At 37.7% G+C, this 16,480-nt stretch overlaps 1 pseudogene; it reads right to left on the bottom strand.

Annotated features, from left to right (window-relative positions):
* Positions 1–11,910: 11,910 nt before the first annotated feature.
* On the bottom strand, positions 11,911–12,306 carry LOC149248714 (small ribosomal subunit protein bS16m/bS16c pseudogene; annotated as a pseudogene).
* Positions 12,307–16,480: the final 4,174 nt, after the last annotated feature.

Raw genomic sequence — 16,480 nt, 5'->3', positions numbered from 1 at the left:
ACTTGACCAATCTCAAGTTCATCCTCCCTCGTTGTCATATCTGCAACATCCTCAAACATCATGGCTTTCTCTTCTTTATCATCGCAATCTACAGCTTCATCCTACTCCATTGCCCAACCAAGTTGAAGAAGTTCGTCTTCAACATTCTTTTCCAAGACTTCAAGTTTATCTCGAATTTGTGGGTTCTCTTATTTCATCCGCTTCAACCTGTATATGGTCAGCAAGAGCTTCCCTTCGCCTTCTTCCAAACCTGCCATGTCTTGTCATTCAACTTGGCCCAAGCACAATGCTTCACCTCTATTAAACCTGTCACAACGTATGACACTTCCCTTTGCAAACCTGAATCACCCTTCAAATTTCTGAATCAGCTCTGATACCAACTGTCATGATAGTGTAGTGGGATCAGCCTTTTGTCACGATCTTCAAAATCACCTCTGATACCACCTATCACACCCCTACACTAGCGGTACTCTTCCAGCCGCACTATAGCGAGGTGCGGCAACATCGATCCTTTTCTTTTCACCAATATTCATGGTCATGGACTATGCCTAACATTCGTACTTAGTTTATTTCTTCGTTACCAAGTATTAAGTTTTCCTTTATACACAGTGAAAACCATAAACATTCACTATAACAACATTAACATGTATAGATGCACAACAGTATAAAGGGAGGGGCAACTCCCCGATGTGAGTTTGCCATATATCAATGTATATAATTCATAATCTTTCATGTACAAGTTAAATCTTAGAGGAAACCCAAAATTTACACTTAGCCAATTTTACAAACTTTGGCAAACTCGGTTGCCCAGCTCGTCGGCACGCTTGAACAGTCACCGCACACTCTGCCCAACTCTCTGTTTACCTCTGAACGCGTTTGTTCAGCTCGTCGTGTCGTTTTCCCAACTTGGGTGCCCTCCCCGTGTCACCGTGCATGCCTACCCGGCACGTTCACACGTCGGTCACCTTCGTTTCGTTCACCAACCGACTCGTTCACCATTCATTCAGCAGTGCCCTCACCGTGTTACTCTGCCCGACATTATCGTTTAGCCAACCGTGCCTTCATTTGGCGGGCACACACGCACCCGTGTCACCTCTTGCCCGAACTCCCATTCACGAACTTGACCTCCCTTCGTTCAGTGGGCCGCACGTAGTACCACCTGCACAAACTCCCGTTCACGCCCTTTAGTTCAACCGCTCTTCATTCGGCAGACGTCCTTACCGGGTCACCCTGCATGAACCTCTCGAACGACTCCTGAATGGCACCCTTGCACACCCTATTCAGTTCACCCGTCATGCGAGGACATTCGTTTTGGCCTGCTCCTCAACCGAAGACTCTACCAATGCCTTGCTCGCACTTCACACTTCAACTACACTTTGTAGCTCCTCCAAGATCGAATGATCAATCTCCAACTCGCCTCCGTGTTATGTATACACATCGCACGTTGTGTGGGGGCGCGTAGGCTGACCCACCAACTTATCCACAACGTGTCCACCCACCCAGTTAACTCATCGGCCCATTCACTTGTCCAAGCTCGCCTGCCCATCATTAAGTTGGCTCACTTGTTGGCTCATCCGCCTGTCAGCTCGCACGAGACCACCCACGGGTTATAAACACTCCAACCACCAAAACTGATCGCATTTGTTCCTGTTTACTTCATGTGTCTCCCACCGTGTCACAACTCCTCCAATTCACATGTGTTCCCGAACGCCCTGCAGCTTGTGGGCAAGGAAAATTTTAAGGATGGAATTTTTTTTTGAAGTTTAAAAACATTGGCGAATCTCACTAATCCCTAATATCCAAACTATAAAATGTGTATTGATATATTTGTAAAATTATTCAAATCTATAATGATTTTATATATAGTCTCTATATAATGTTGGCGATTTTTGAGGTAAAATAATTTTATATTCTAAAATTTGGGCGAATCGTCTTTTATAAAAATTGGTAATTGGCGAATCTTTTTTTGGAAAAATCAAGGAAAATTAGCCCACTGGGCGAACATTAGCCCCTAAAATTTTCCATGCTTGTGGGCCTCACATCGACGATCCATCAAACAGAGGAGACATGGCACCATTTCAAATACAGGTGAGAAAGGATGTGGACATTGAGGCAAACATGCAAAAAAAGGGGTCATGAGCCCTCAGGTGATTGCATCAATGACATGTAGTCCAGATCGGCTAATTGAAGAGGCAACAAAGTTTATTCTCTTGTTTCAGCCACGTAATACGCTTCCAGAAGTGGAATGGTTTGACACCTGTGCCTTGAAGCGGAGGGAAAGTTTCCAAATTTATAACAGAAGTCGAGCTAGCTAGAATTAAGGAGGTCAAGATTCATTGTGAAACCAACTTTCATAAGGGACTAAGGCCAAGTGATATTAATGATTTGTGCAAATTGGGAAGATGTCGAGTTGAGGAGAATATCACTATTATAGAAGTTTATTGCTTACATGAGAACAATTTGTTATCTTTGCTCATGGGAGGTAAATCAATTTTATTGGAGAAATCCAAGGAGAGAGAAGGAAGATCAAGCGTCAAAATCCATTGATGCCAAGCCATAATGTCATCACTTTATTTTTGGAAAAGCCTCAGGAATCAACATAGTAGTACATCCGCTAGTCTTCTAGGTTGCAATATATTAGTGGATCAAAAATGGCAACAACCTCAAAATCAGAAGAAAGAGCGCAACAACATGCCTTTCTTTTAGAAGATCCATGTTATCCTTCAACAGTCAAAGGATATCTGGAAGGAAGATGTAAAAAGAAAGTGTCTCTTTGAAATTGCATCCAAAATGCAGAGAACAAAGCCAAAAGATGTCCTCCTATTGTTAGGGAAATTATACATAGCTTTATGTCTATAGAGCAAGCAAACTATAAAGGGTTAGGTTGGGCCTTGAAGCCATCCATGCTTACTTTGACACGACCTAGGTTCTTGGAGCATTCTTGTGAAAAAGTTAAACTCACATTTGTCACTTGTCTCAGTGAAATCTTAGCCTTAACAGCGCCACTACCGCCATACAATAATGACATCATGAGGAGGGATTTCCAAGTAATGGTAGGAGCCCTCCAAGGATTGGAAAATATCACCCTTCTTACTTTCTTTCAGAGATGCAAAATTTTAGAATGCATGGAAAAATTCAGATTTGTTATACTTATGTTGGATCTAAATTGAGATGACTTAATCCTTCAGATGCTCCAATGCCTTTTCACCTGCATTATAACATCTCATCCAAAATTTGTCAAAAAAGACATGAAAAATATCATGTCCCTAATCTTAGGAGTAGATAAGGCCATCTACAAACAATTGAGGTCCAAATTGTTGGCCATTTAGAGGAAGAAGCTAATTGTATCACTTGTTGCTATGAACTAGTTGAGGGGTTGGTCAAATAGAACATCAAACTACTTAAAATGAAGTTGACCAAGGAGGAACTAACAAGTATTTTTGGAGATAACAAGAATGAACTAAGGAGGAAAACCCTATGCTTTTTATGCAAGGGATATTGGGCACTTAACCATTCATGTCCATGTGATCAGAAAGAGGCAAGAAGGAAAGAACAAGAGGTAATTCCTTCAGACCATGAGGATTCATTTGAAGGCTCTGAGTAGTCAAGTAGATATGGTGAGCAACAACACAATGTTATTCAGAAAGATGTGCAAGACAAGCTGAGGATAATCAGTCAGCTTGACAAAGTACATGGGGAAAGGAAGGAGGTAATTCTTCCTAACAATATGGTAGACTCTTGTAGAACTGAGTCCGTACATATCCAAGAGGACATCCATGAAGAGCATGAGTAATCAAGTGTAAATAAGAGTTCACTAGTGCATCCATGTCTGACAACCAAAAATGATGGACAACAAATTATCCCCACAAGTGGAGAAGGCCAGGAAAAAGACATTCTAGGAGACTTAAGTGAGGATTTAGTGATGGTAAGCTAGTATGATGAGCATGATAATAATGAGTAGCATGAAAAATATGGTATGCAAGATGAACCATTTCTAGAGAGTCGGTAAAGGGTTCTGTTAGTGCCTGTCAAGTTATGTTAGTCACCAATGATCAAATGTGCTCTTACATGGTTTTTTTATTAGGGTTTCAGGTCAAATTTTTATAGTTTCAAATATATTTTCAATAAAAAAAATTTGTCACCGGTTAGGAAGGTCAGTCTTTACTACTCCTTTCAGTTCCATGGTCAAATAACACCATCGTGGTCAAGTCAAATCATTGTTACAAGAGTCCCATAGTCATTATGGTCATAATTCATCTAATAAGTCCGTGCTAGGTCACCACTAGGTCAATAAATTAATTTCTGAAAACTGGTCATTTCACCATTGAAATCCATTTTATGGAGTAGTAAAGGTTAATTTGGCAATCAAAGTTTTAAATCATGTTTTTATTTCATTTTTAAATGTAATACATTCATAAAGTTATTAAGATGCAAAATGTCAAAGTCAAGTTATAAAAGTCATGGTGGGTCCACTAAAACTTGTAAGCGAAAAATCGATTTCCACAAGCTATAAAAGAGTCTCACTCACTCTCTATTTTCTCATTCCACTTTCCAACACTCTACTCCACCCAATCAGGTCTAATTTGCCTGAAAATGATCATTTTTTGCATGCCAAAGTCGAGTTTCTCTTTTGTGTTGCGCAAATCTTGTGTTACGCATATCCTTGCAACTACTACGTTTTCATTCCAAGGCTGCAAACCTCTTTGTAGTGATTTCTTCCATCATATTTAGGTTGTGTTGCAGCAAATACAGGTTGGTGGTCTCTCATGAAGCTCAATAATCTCTTAGTTCTCTTAATTGTGATTGATATGCTTCATTTCCCTCTCCTAGGGTTTTGAAAACAGTTTTCAAGATTTCATGATTTCCATGGTGAATTGATGATAAACTTGTATCTCACTATTCATAGACCTTTTCTATCCTAATCACACCTTCCTAAACACCCTCTATCAAACCCATCCCCAAATTCCATCATTTTCACCTAAACCCTAGACAGAGCACACTTTTAAACCATTGGAATCTGTTTCTCTTGTTTGAAACCCTTCCCCTCACCCAAATTCTAAATTTCCACTTTCCTTAGCTCCCTAACCTCCCCCACTATCCCCCCAATTTTTCTCATAATGTTTCCAGTTACATATCCCTGTCATTTCCCTAAATTTCCTCACAGCAATCAAAATCCCCTATTCCTACAAGCAAAACCCTACATTCTCTCCTATAAAGCTAGGTGTTATCATGGAATCTGAAACCTCTGAATAAAAGTGGCATAGAGGATAGCATGTCATCGGATATGAACCTACCTCAACTCATGAGATCTTGTCATCTCCTTTCATCAGAAAATCATTTGAAGATGCAGGTTGTGTTACCTTTTCCCATAGAATTGAGCAACTGCAGTTTCATGATCAACTGACTAGTGATTTTGCCACCAAATTAAGAAATGATAAAGTGACTATAACAGGAGTTGAATTCACTGTTTCAAGGCAAATCATATCCACATCCACAAGTATTCCAAACACTGGAGAAATTTGGTTCAAGAAAGAAGAGATTGACATTCAAAATTACAAGAAGTACCTAAAAGCACCATATAAGACAGCTCCAAAACATGTTTTCCCATTCAGACATTTACTGGAAAGATATGCCCCTCTCATGAAATTGATCATGAAGTAATTTACATGTGAGGGCAGGTATTAAGGGTTGTATAAGTACCATATGAGGCTTTTGATGCATTTCACCTATGTTCAACAACTGAACTTGTCTCACTATCTGTACAAAAGTCTAATAAAAATGACATAATTGGTACAAAGGCTGGGAGAAAATCATCATACTAGTCTATTTCATCATGGCTTGGTGCAAGTTCTAGTTTGTCATCAATTAACACAGGTAAATTTGTCTTGGGATGGATTTTCAAATTCATCTTTTCCTCCATCTTCTCCAACTATATCTAGTGATGAATCAATACCTCCAAACTCACCAGTGCAGCAAGAGGTTGCTTCTTCAAGAAGACCTACCAAGAGGAATTATATGGAAGAAGTGATTAAGACATACTCTAGAGGTGAAAGGCTTGTGTTTGCTCCAAATATTGTTGAAAGGGCCAAGCCTACAACAAGTGAACAGAGAGCATCCTCACAGCATGAGGAATTCACTCATCCAGGTACCAATGTGTTAGATGTGGAGAAAGGCCATGAGGATAGAGTTGCAAATAAAATCATAAGGGATAAGGAGGCTGAGATCAAAAGGTTGGAAGACAAGTTGACAGAGGAAAACACTTTAATAGTGTGCTTGCAACAAGAAAACATGCAATTGAAAGTAAACCAAATGATCCAAGACCAACAAGCATCTTATTTAAAAAAAGAGGATGTAAAAGGCAAATTAGTGGTTCAGTTCAAATTTTATAAAGGCAAAGAAAAGTAAAGCACATCAAGGATACCAAGAACAAGAACCTTCAAGAGAGACCTTGAGCTACAAAAAGAAGTTTCTCCACCCAGAGGTTAGATCATTGTAGATGACCTAATCACTAGAGAAATTAATGAAGATAGAGTATATTGGCTTGACAAGTTCAATGGCTACCTGGGGAAGCTCCTCTAGAAGGAAAATAGGGACAGTAAATTGCAAAGGCATATGGCTATTCATTACTACAAAATAAACAAGGTATCCCAATTTAGAATCAAACATTTGAAGAAAAAGCTCAAGGAAACCCTAACAAGCCAAGAAAACAAAGAAAAGCTTGATCTACTTTTTGAGGCCCCTCTCATGGCATGACATATCATATGATGGCTTCACTTGGAAATTTTGAGAACTTTTTGTCATTTCGAAACTTTTGATGGTTTTTGGCCTGTTTTAAAACATAAAGGTAGCTATTTGCGCAGCGCCTTGGCGCTATGCTTTTTCCTCAACTATCTAAATGCCAAAAACTTTATATTTCTGGATAGAGAATCCCTCCTACATGTCAGCTATCCACTTTTGCAAGTTTTCAGTAGACAGATTGGGAGAAATTTCTCAAAAATGGGTCAAAAAATCACTTTCTGCCACTGTTTTGAAGCAAGCGCTCTGCAAATAGGAGTAGTCTTAGCTTTTCTCCTAGCTGGAGTGTCCACATCACCAGCGTGAATATTCAAATGAAAACCAGGCACTCACAGATTTCTAACAAGCTATCAAGTTCTCCATTTGAACCATGGGAAGGCCTCCAAAATCCTCTTGGAGGATGGCACTACACAAATGCCTGAGTGCGCTACACAAATGCCTGAATGAGCTACGCAAATTCCTGTAACAGTCTTTTCTCAGCATGTCTTCCCCAGATCTTTGTTTGATGATGTAATTTCAGTAGTTTTAAGTCTTGATGATGTAATCATGAATAAATTAGCATGATAGGTTGTTTTTATGTTTAATTAGGCCTCATAAATGAAGGAAAACTCAAATCAAAGCCTAAGAGAAGAGTTTGTTTTTGATCTTCTCACTCTCACTTTTAGGTTGGGATATTTTTGGAAATTGTTCCACCACTCATGGAATCGACCCCTGAAGGTGGGAAAACTGTTTATATTACTCTATATGTATCATTTTCTGAGTCAGAGAGAAGGGTTGGACATTTGAGGAGAGAGCTCTTGTAACTTGTGCTTCAACATTTTCAGGAAATCAAAGAATAGTTACAGTTATTATCTAGGAATTCATGTGAAGTGAGTTTGTGATTTTGTATCTTCTCTGTTAGAGCTTCATATGATAGATATTCATCTCTTCTTTCTATTCATCAGTTTCTTCAGTGAATTTTCATAAGTTTATAAGCAGAATTCTTGTCTTTAAGCTCTCTTTTAATGGAATTATCATTATATGTTATTTTCTTTCATGCCTAATGAATTCATGACATATATGCTCATTAAGTTCTCTAAATTTCTTCTAAACACTACACTACATTGATAAACCCTAAGCCATCACAAATTTTCTGCTACCTTGCTCTTTTATATTTCTGTTGTTGTTAGCCTTTGATCTTTGACCCAGTTATCTGGTTTTCATCCCTTGTTCAACATCAAAACCCCAAATTTCCAAACCTATCTAAGTCTAGCATATGTAGCCTCAAATAATTTTATATTCTAGTCAATTCTTTGGTTGTGATCTCATAGAGAGATCCCTCTCTGTTTTGGTAGGGCTAGCTACCAAATTGAAAGCTTGGTTTGTGGTTACCTCCATCGATTCCTGTCTACTTGGGACATTGTGGGGGATAACAGGTTCAAGCTGGAGGTATGATAGTTGAGCAACCAGTGTAGAAATATACAGAAGAATTCAGCAGGGCACCATAATTTTTAGTAAACGAATTTCGGGAAAAGATCATGCATTTCAAGACAGATCTTATGATGTTGAAGCAAAGAGTTTGGACAGTCCGAGACACTGTCTTACAAGAGAATAGGAAAATTGAGGAGCCTATAGAGGTATGTGCAGAATCAAAGAACAAGTTGTCTAATGTTGAGGAAGGACTCAAGTCCCTCACAAGGCAACAAGAGGAGTATAGTTGGGAGTTCCAGAGAAACCCTATACAAGAGTACATAGATGAGGCTTGCACCACTACCAACCCACCTTTATACACTAGGAAGAGTAGGGCAAAGTTCTCCAAATGCATCATGTTGGGTGACCGAATGCAATAACATGTGCTAAGCATCGAGCAATGTCAACATATTAGATTTGCATATATTCATCCTTCCCAAGGCATGGATTAGCGAGAGATTATGAGTTGGTACTCTATTGATGGCTTGATTCCTAGGAGGATACTCATAGCTAAGGGCATATTACAGCTTGGGACCCTTGGCACGAGCAGTGATGGAGATTTGAGATGGTACCATAACCCACAGGTCCCAAGACTTAGGTGGAATTGGGATCCAGTAAAACCCATTAGGGGCAGGATTGGTCAGAGGATTGTTTGGGATTCAGGTATCGAAGGAGCCATTAATGATCAATTAGCATGGAGGTATGGAATAACACACCGGGTTGTATGGGATCTTGGTATCAATGTTTCTATTGTGGATAGCAGCGAATTGCTTGAGGGAAACCAATCTTTGGGTAGGAGGATTTGTAATATTCCTTTTTTTGGATATGGTTAAAATGAGTGAAACCTACCCATGCTAGTTACTGTGGTATTTTCCCATGGTAACTGCCCCTTGTATTTTCCTTCATTTTTTGAGGGAAATAATAAAATAAGGCTTCTAGAGAATCCATCAATCCTATAAAAGGGAATAGGAGCTAGGCATGGAATCATTCAGGTTTTATCCATCTTGTTTTGTTTTTCTTGAGAACTTGGTGTGGCCAGTTCCAGTTTGATCCCGGGGATGAAAACCTGTGGGTTTTATTTTGTCTGGTGGATTCATCTAGGGTCCACAATTGTGTTTTAGTACCCTTTTTCTTCTATTTTTGATAAGAAGTCGTGCATGCCATTGTTGGGACTCAGAAATGTCATATTTTCATCCACCTTTTTCTTCACTATTCCTTACATTTCATCATCTCGTTAACCTTTTATCATATCAATTTCATACATACATTTGGGTTTCACCTTCTTATTTTCCATTTTATTCATTTTTGTATTACAAGTGAATTTTTGATTAAATATTAGAAAATATACATATACATATACATATATATATATATATATATATATATATATATATATATATATATATATATATATATATGTCAAGAATATGTGAGTTTTGTGATGTGTAGGAAATATGTGAAGAATTAATATCTCCTCCACCATATTAAGGAGATACTTATGCAGACCTATTCCTAAGGAGAAAATCATGGAGGATTTGGTTGGCATATCTTATCCAATTCCTAAGGAGAAAATCATGGAGGATCTGATTGGCATATCTTATCTAAGATATGTGAGAGATTTATGGAGGATTCAAAGGGATCATATTTTGTAATAATGGGAAAGTAGTTAAAAATGCTTGAGAGATTTGTGGGATCATATCTTGTAATAATGGGAAATTAGTTGAGAGTGCTTGAGAGAATATTGGATATGTAATTATGAGAAGGTTATCTTCCTCATGTATATAAGAGAGTGCTCTCTCTTCATTTTAATGAAGAATAATGGAAAGGAATTCTTAGTTTTTCATTTTTATGCTTTCATGATTTGTAACTTGATTCTTGTAATATAAGATATTTTTATTGTTGTGAGCTCACATATGTTGTTTGTCATTCAATTCTTCACATGTTGTATTGCTTTTCCTTTATGCAATTTCCTACTGTCCTAGTTAGTGTTTCAATGCTTTTCTAGATTAATTTGATTTCAGTAATTTAGATTAGATTAGATTAGCTCCACTTTATTCCTGCATATATAGTGCATGTGTCTCGTAAGTCTACGGACCTTGGATTGACAAATTAAATAGCTGGGCAAGTACTACAACAGAATTAAACGGTAATATTTTCACCCAACATTCTGGCGCTGTTGCCGGGGAGGCACGATGGATTGAAGTTTAGTTTGATTTTTCATGCAAGTGTGTTTAGACATGTTACTAACTCCGAGGTGTTAAGGCGGTAAGATGTGGGGAACAGCCTACCCATCGCATTCGAGATACCATAACGGGCTCGACCTCTTATGGATCAGGGCATGTAGGGTGTGTTTACATTTATGCAAGTGTGAATTTCAATTTCTGCAAGTGTGTTTGATTTTCGCAACCGTGAAGAATGTTTGATGAATTCATGGTTCATGGTTGTAATTGAAGAATTCAATTACTAAATTAATGAGCAGTCCCTGTAAGAGGGTTTAATTGAGTATTGAATTCAAGATTATTTCTGTGGTCCTTTTGTTTTTAACTCAATTTTTAGTGTGCTGATTTTTTTTGTTTTTAGAATCTCTTTCAACATGGTTTAACAATGAGTGTCAGCTTGGAACTACTCACTTAGATCCTAGCAGAAGTCGGGATCTCTTCTTCCTTGGAAGAGGAGATCTTGACAAGAATTAAAGGTTCAACTACTCCCCAAGAAATAAATGAAGATTCAACATCTGAAGAATCCTGCGTATCTGATGATGAACAATCATTCGAACAAGAGATCGAGGAAGAAGAGCAGCAGATCGGAGAAGAAGAATAGGAGTTACAACATGATCTAAGTGAAAGAAACTGTGCTTATCAAAGCTTTATCGAACAATGGTTCCAGGTAAGTACTAGATTAGATTCATCTTTTTATTTTTATTTAGTTGATTTACAGATATAGCCACTAGACTCATTCACTTTCGAATATTTTCATTTTTCATTTGAAAACTTGCTACTGAATCTATTGTTGTCACTGCTACGTGAATGGCTTCATTGGAAGTTTACCTACACGTAACTAATTTGTAAATTCTAATTAGTATAGAGTAGCTAGGCTTTCATTTTCAGTGTTTGATTTCATTTTCAGTTTTGCTTTTACCTAGAATAAGTATGCTCTCCTCCTGCGTCTTTGTACGATCTTGAGGATCAGAAAATAGGGATGATTTAGACTAATTTCAAGAATAAATTCATGTTTTGCAATATGCTTCATCACCAACATCTTTCGATATGCAAATTATTATGTCCATTTGTTAAAAAAAAAAAGAGAAAGTTTAGTTTCTTTCTCAATTAGTTTTTCATTGATTAAAAAAAATAAAAATAAATAAATAATAATAAATAAATAAATTAAAAAAAATTAATTTTAACAACTAACCACCCTCTATGCTAACACTAATCTTAGAAATAAGCATTATCGAAAACAAAATACTGTTCTGCTCAACAGATACATTAGCACGGTCTGATTTATACCCTGTCAACAACATTCAAAGTGCTAATTGGAAATAATAAATGGGGTCATCCTTTTTAGTTTACATCGACCAGGGAAACCAGCTAACCCATATTATAGCAATCTAAGAAAGCTGAAAGGCAGAGACTGGCATTCCATAAACTTTCGGTATTTCTCAGCCTATTATGAACTGGTAGCATCACCCTTTATAACAGAAATTTGCTCTACATCTTCACTAGGAGCAATAGGCCAACCAGTCAAGGGATCAATAGGACGCTCCTCATCACGGCCACCTTTCCGTAGCATTGCTAGCATTGGTGGAGGTGGCAACAGTCCTGCTCTGAAGAGAAGACGCTGAACTGGATCATAGGGCTGAGCTCGAACAAATAGCCAGTACTTGGCTCTGTCGAAATTGAGACCCGTGCGCTTCCCTCCATCCTTTACTGGCAAGGGATTGTAATACCCCAAAACTTCCAAATGTTTTCCATCGTGGAGTGCCATGCTGTTAGCGGCAACTATCCGGTAAAATGGTCGATTGTTGCATCCAAATCGAGCCAACCGCAAACGAACGACACCCATCTCTGAAACTTTGTCAGTCTAAATTAATGTTTAGCTCACCTTCGAAATTCAAGTATCCTCGATCAAAATGGCACCGAAAGGATTATGGGGTTATCTATATTGTTTTTTTAGACCGAAAATCTAATTTTCATGACAGGAGACTGCTTGCTCAAACCTTTCTGTTCCGATTCTTAAGAAATTTGGCTACCCTCTTGATAACTTGCATTCACACCAGAGCTCTGTATTGAGATGCTATTTGTGGGCAACTCTTACATATCGGTATTGCTTATTTGTCATATGCACGTTTCGTTGTGCAAAGGAGGCTAACCTTACAAAAAATAAGATGAAGAACATGGTGAATTATTGGATTTTCTCTTGCCCCACTTTTTGAGAAAGGATTTTATTTCTGGTTTCTCCATTGAGTTTTTGATGGATTCTGTACCAAGCTCTGCGTTCTATACCCATATACGATTGTACAAATTATAACTAGCTGGCTTTACAGATTGAAAGGAACATGAAGTTGTAGTAAACGATTGATTTTTGGTTAGGACAGTCATTTGATTAGAAAGCATATGCATTTGTTATCCCTTCAAGTCAGGAAATATTAAATATGTATATTGAGTTGTGTAATACTATTGAACACATGCTTATCTTATAAATAGTTTTGTTCAACTTTCTTGGTTTTGGTGTTATGTGTAGGTCACTGAGAAGCTTATGCAGAAAGCTCAACATTAAAATGCGACACCATTTTCATCCACAATTAGTGTAATTTTGAAAAAAAATAAAAAAATGGACATTTCATAAATTCTTGAAAATGAGCTAATTTGTTCTTGAGTTACTCCATACAGGAATGATCGATGGAGATGGCACACAAAGGTGACAATTTTTATGCAAGCATGGTGCTAAGAGTTGAAGACAATCTAATGCAAAAGTGATTTTTTGAAATCACTATGAAACATGCATCATTGGACACTTGAAGGAACTAATTCTTCACTGTACATATCATGACATTTTCCACTACATAAAAATCCTTTTGCGTCATGATTACTTCCCTTTTTCCTTCCAAATGCCTAGACCATCCTTGTGTTGCAGCCCATCTTCCATTTCCTTATCTTTCATGACTTCATGCACGCCTATTTTTCTGAATCGCATACATCCCTTTATCCTTTTTAGTTAATTTTTTCCTTCTAGTTTTACTTCTGAATAAAACTCATTCCCTTTCCATGATTACATTGCCTTGATTTCCTAGCCATGCTGATCCACACTGTTTGTCCGTGAGTTCTTTCCCTTTATAGTCCTACCAAATCTTTTTGTACAAACTTGCGTTGACTGATGTGGGATTCCTTAAGGCCCACCTTTCAACAAGTCTTGCCCCATCGACATCAGCACCTTATGTGGGAAATAGACTAGAGTTCCTTTTGAGTACCAAGAGGCTTGCATGCCTTAATGACAAGTTCTCTCGCTGACAATCATGGGAATAAATCAATGTCCCTTGATCTTCAGAGCTTGCAAGTGGCTCGACCTCGACACATCCATTCGCACTTTACAAGATGTACTCTGGTACCTTGGCACTCATTGAAATCAATGGTGAGTTGCCTCACATTGGTTAACAACATACATCAATGGTCAGTAATCTAATGATTTCTATTCAAGCTCGACATCGACACATTCATTTGCATGATTAGAATTGTACCATCGGGTTTGTAGCGGGTGAAGACTATACACTTTTTCACGACTCCCTCAGTAGTTACAACAGCATGAATTCTGATCTATGAGAGTACCACAGTTCCACTTTCAGCATTTATCTTTTCCATGATTCAGCATCAGCAGTTCAGATTCCTTCATTTCCAAGGATCCAGTTACAACAACATCAGTCACATTTTCCTGATCCAACAACAGCAACAGTTACATTCCTATTGCATAATTCATCATTCTTGGGTAACTAGAGGTATGTTGTTTTCTAATCTTTAATCATGCAATTCCTTATATGCTAACTTGAATATTTTGGAAAATTCCCTCACCATGCTACATTTCCTTTCATGAGCCATGTCAAGTTGCATGAGGACATGCAACCAATTCAGTTGAGGGGGGGAGAACTATATTCACTACATATTCACTTCCATGATTCCATTTCTTCACCACTATCACTCCATTTACCATTCACCAACATTTATTTTCCAATGATACTTTGCTTCATACGCAATATTGGCATGCTTCATTAATATTACAAAAGGGATTTCTTATGCACATTATGATTTCCAGTGAGTGTTTACATTATTATTGAATAAAAGAGAACAGAAAACGAAATGAATGTTGTTAACACAAGAACCAACATTCTTTGTATTCATGGTTGTCACACAAGAACCAACCATAATAAAATGTAAGTTGTTACTCATGTCTTTCACATATCCTGGAAACATTTATTATTAAAAGACATCATCATGTAAAGCCAAAGTTCAAGATGCCAAATGTTCTTAAAGAGACCCATGCATGGTTGCATGAGGAGATGCAACAAGTTCAGTTGGGGAGGATGTTGGGACTCAGAAATGTCATATTTTCATCCACCTTTTTCTTCACTATTCCTTACATTTCATCATCCCATTAACCTTTTATCATATCATTTTCATACATACATTTGGGTTTCACCTTCTTATTTTCCATTTTATTCATTTTTGTATTACAAGTGAATTTATGATTAAATATTAGAAAATATACATATTTGTATATATATCTCAAGAATATGTGAGTTTTGTGATGTGTAGGAAATATGTGAAGAATTAATATCTCCTCCACCATATTAAGGAGATAATTATGCAAGCCTATTCCTAATGAGAAAATCATGGAGGATTTGGTTGGCATATCTTATCCAAGATATGTGAGAGATTTATGGAGGATTCAAAGGGATCATATTTTGAATAATGGGAAAGTAGTTAAAAAAGCTTGAGAGATTTGTGGTATCATATCTTGTAATAATGGGAAATTAGTTAAGAGTGCTTGAGAGAATATTGGATATGTAATTATGAGAAGGTTATCTTCCTCATGTATATAAGGGAGCACTCTCTCTTCATTTTAATGAAGAATAATGGAAAGGAATTCTTAGTTTTTCATTATTATTCTTTCATGATTTGTAACTTGATTCTTGTAATATAAGATATTTTTATTGTTGTGAGCTCACATATGTTGTTTGTCATTCAATTCTTCACATGTTGTATTGCTTTTCCTTTAAGCAATTTCCTGCTTTCCTAGTTAGTGATTCAATGCTTTTCTAGATTAATTTGATTTCAATAATTTAGATTAGATTAGATTAATTCCACTTCAGTCCTGCATATATAGTGCATTAGTCTCGTAAGTCTACGGACCTCGGATTGACAAATTAAATAGTTGGGCAAGTACTACAACAGAATTAAACAGTAATATTTTCACTCAATAGCCATTACAGGGGCCTGAGATTTATTGTATGGGCATGTACCACATACAATTTTTAATATAAATAAACACTGCATTTCTAGATCCCATTGTGTTCGGTGTTTTGATTGCAATTATTTTTATTTAGAACACCTAGATGCACCAGATTGGTTGATTATTTCATTTTTCAGGATATCGCACTCCAACTGAAGGAAAGTCACCCATAGCAGGTGTTTTTAATCAAAGGGGCATGCGAATGGTTTAGCCATAGTGGTAGGCATGCCATAGCAACACGCTCGCACTCGACGTGTGGAGAGTGTGTGCGTATAGCAGCTGGGTGAGGCAAACAGCATAGAGGAAAGCGTGTAGTGGGCAAGGCGCACCCACCCAACTCATGTGAATTCAACCCAAGCAGTGTGACCCACAAATTAACATGAGGCAAGACATGAACGAGTCGACCTACAAGCGAAGGGACATGATGGTTGGATAAGTAGACAATGTGGAACATATATATATTGGAGGAAATGTCATTCGACTAATGAATCCAAGTTGAGTGAGCAAGTTCAAGGTAAGTTGAGTGAAGGAAATCCATAGGAGGATAATTTAGACAAACGTAAGGCCACATGCAAGGTGAGGCCCATTAGGGGAGATGCAAGACCGCGTGAGCTAAGTTTATGGGCAGAAATCGGGGCTTCTATGGCCATAGTAGTTGCGGGAAATAGTGCAGGTGCAGGAAGAGTGCAGACAGTTCGGCAGTGCTACGGACCACATTTTCACGTTAAGGTAGGCC

The sequence above is a fragment of the Pinus tabuliformis genome, chromosome 7 (genome assembly GCF_031772625.1).
Source record: "Pinus tabuliformis cultivar Carrire ecotype Pingquan chromosome 7, CPIR1, whole genome shotgun sequence".
Lineage (NCBI taxonomy): Eukaryota > Viridiplantae > Streptophyta > Pinopsida > Pinales > Pinaceae > Pinus > Pinus tabuliformis.
The sequence above is the reverse complement of the archived record's forward strand: the minus strand, read 5'-3'. Positions and strand labels throughout refer to the sequence as shown.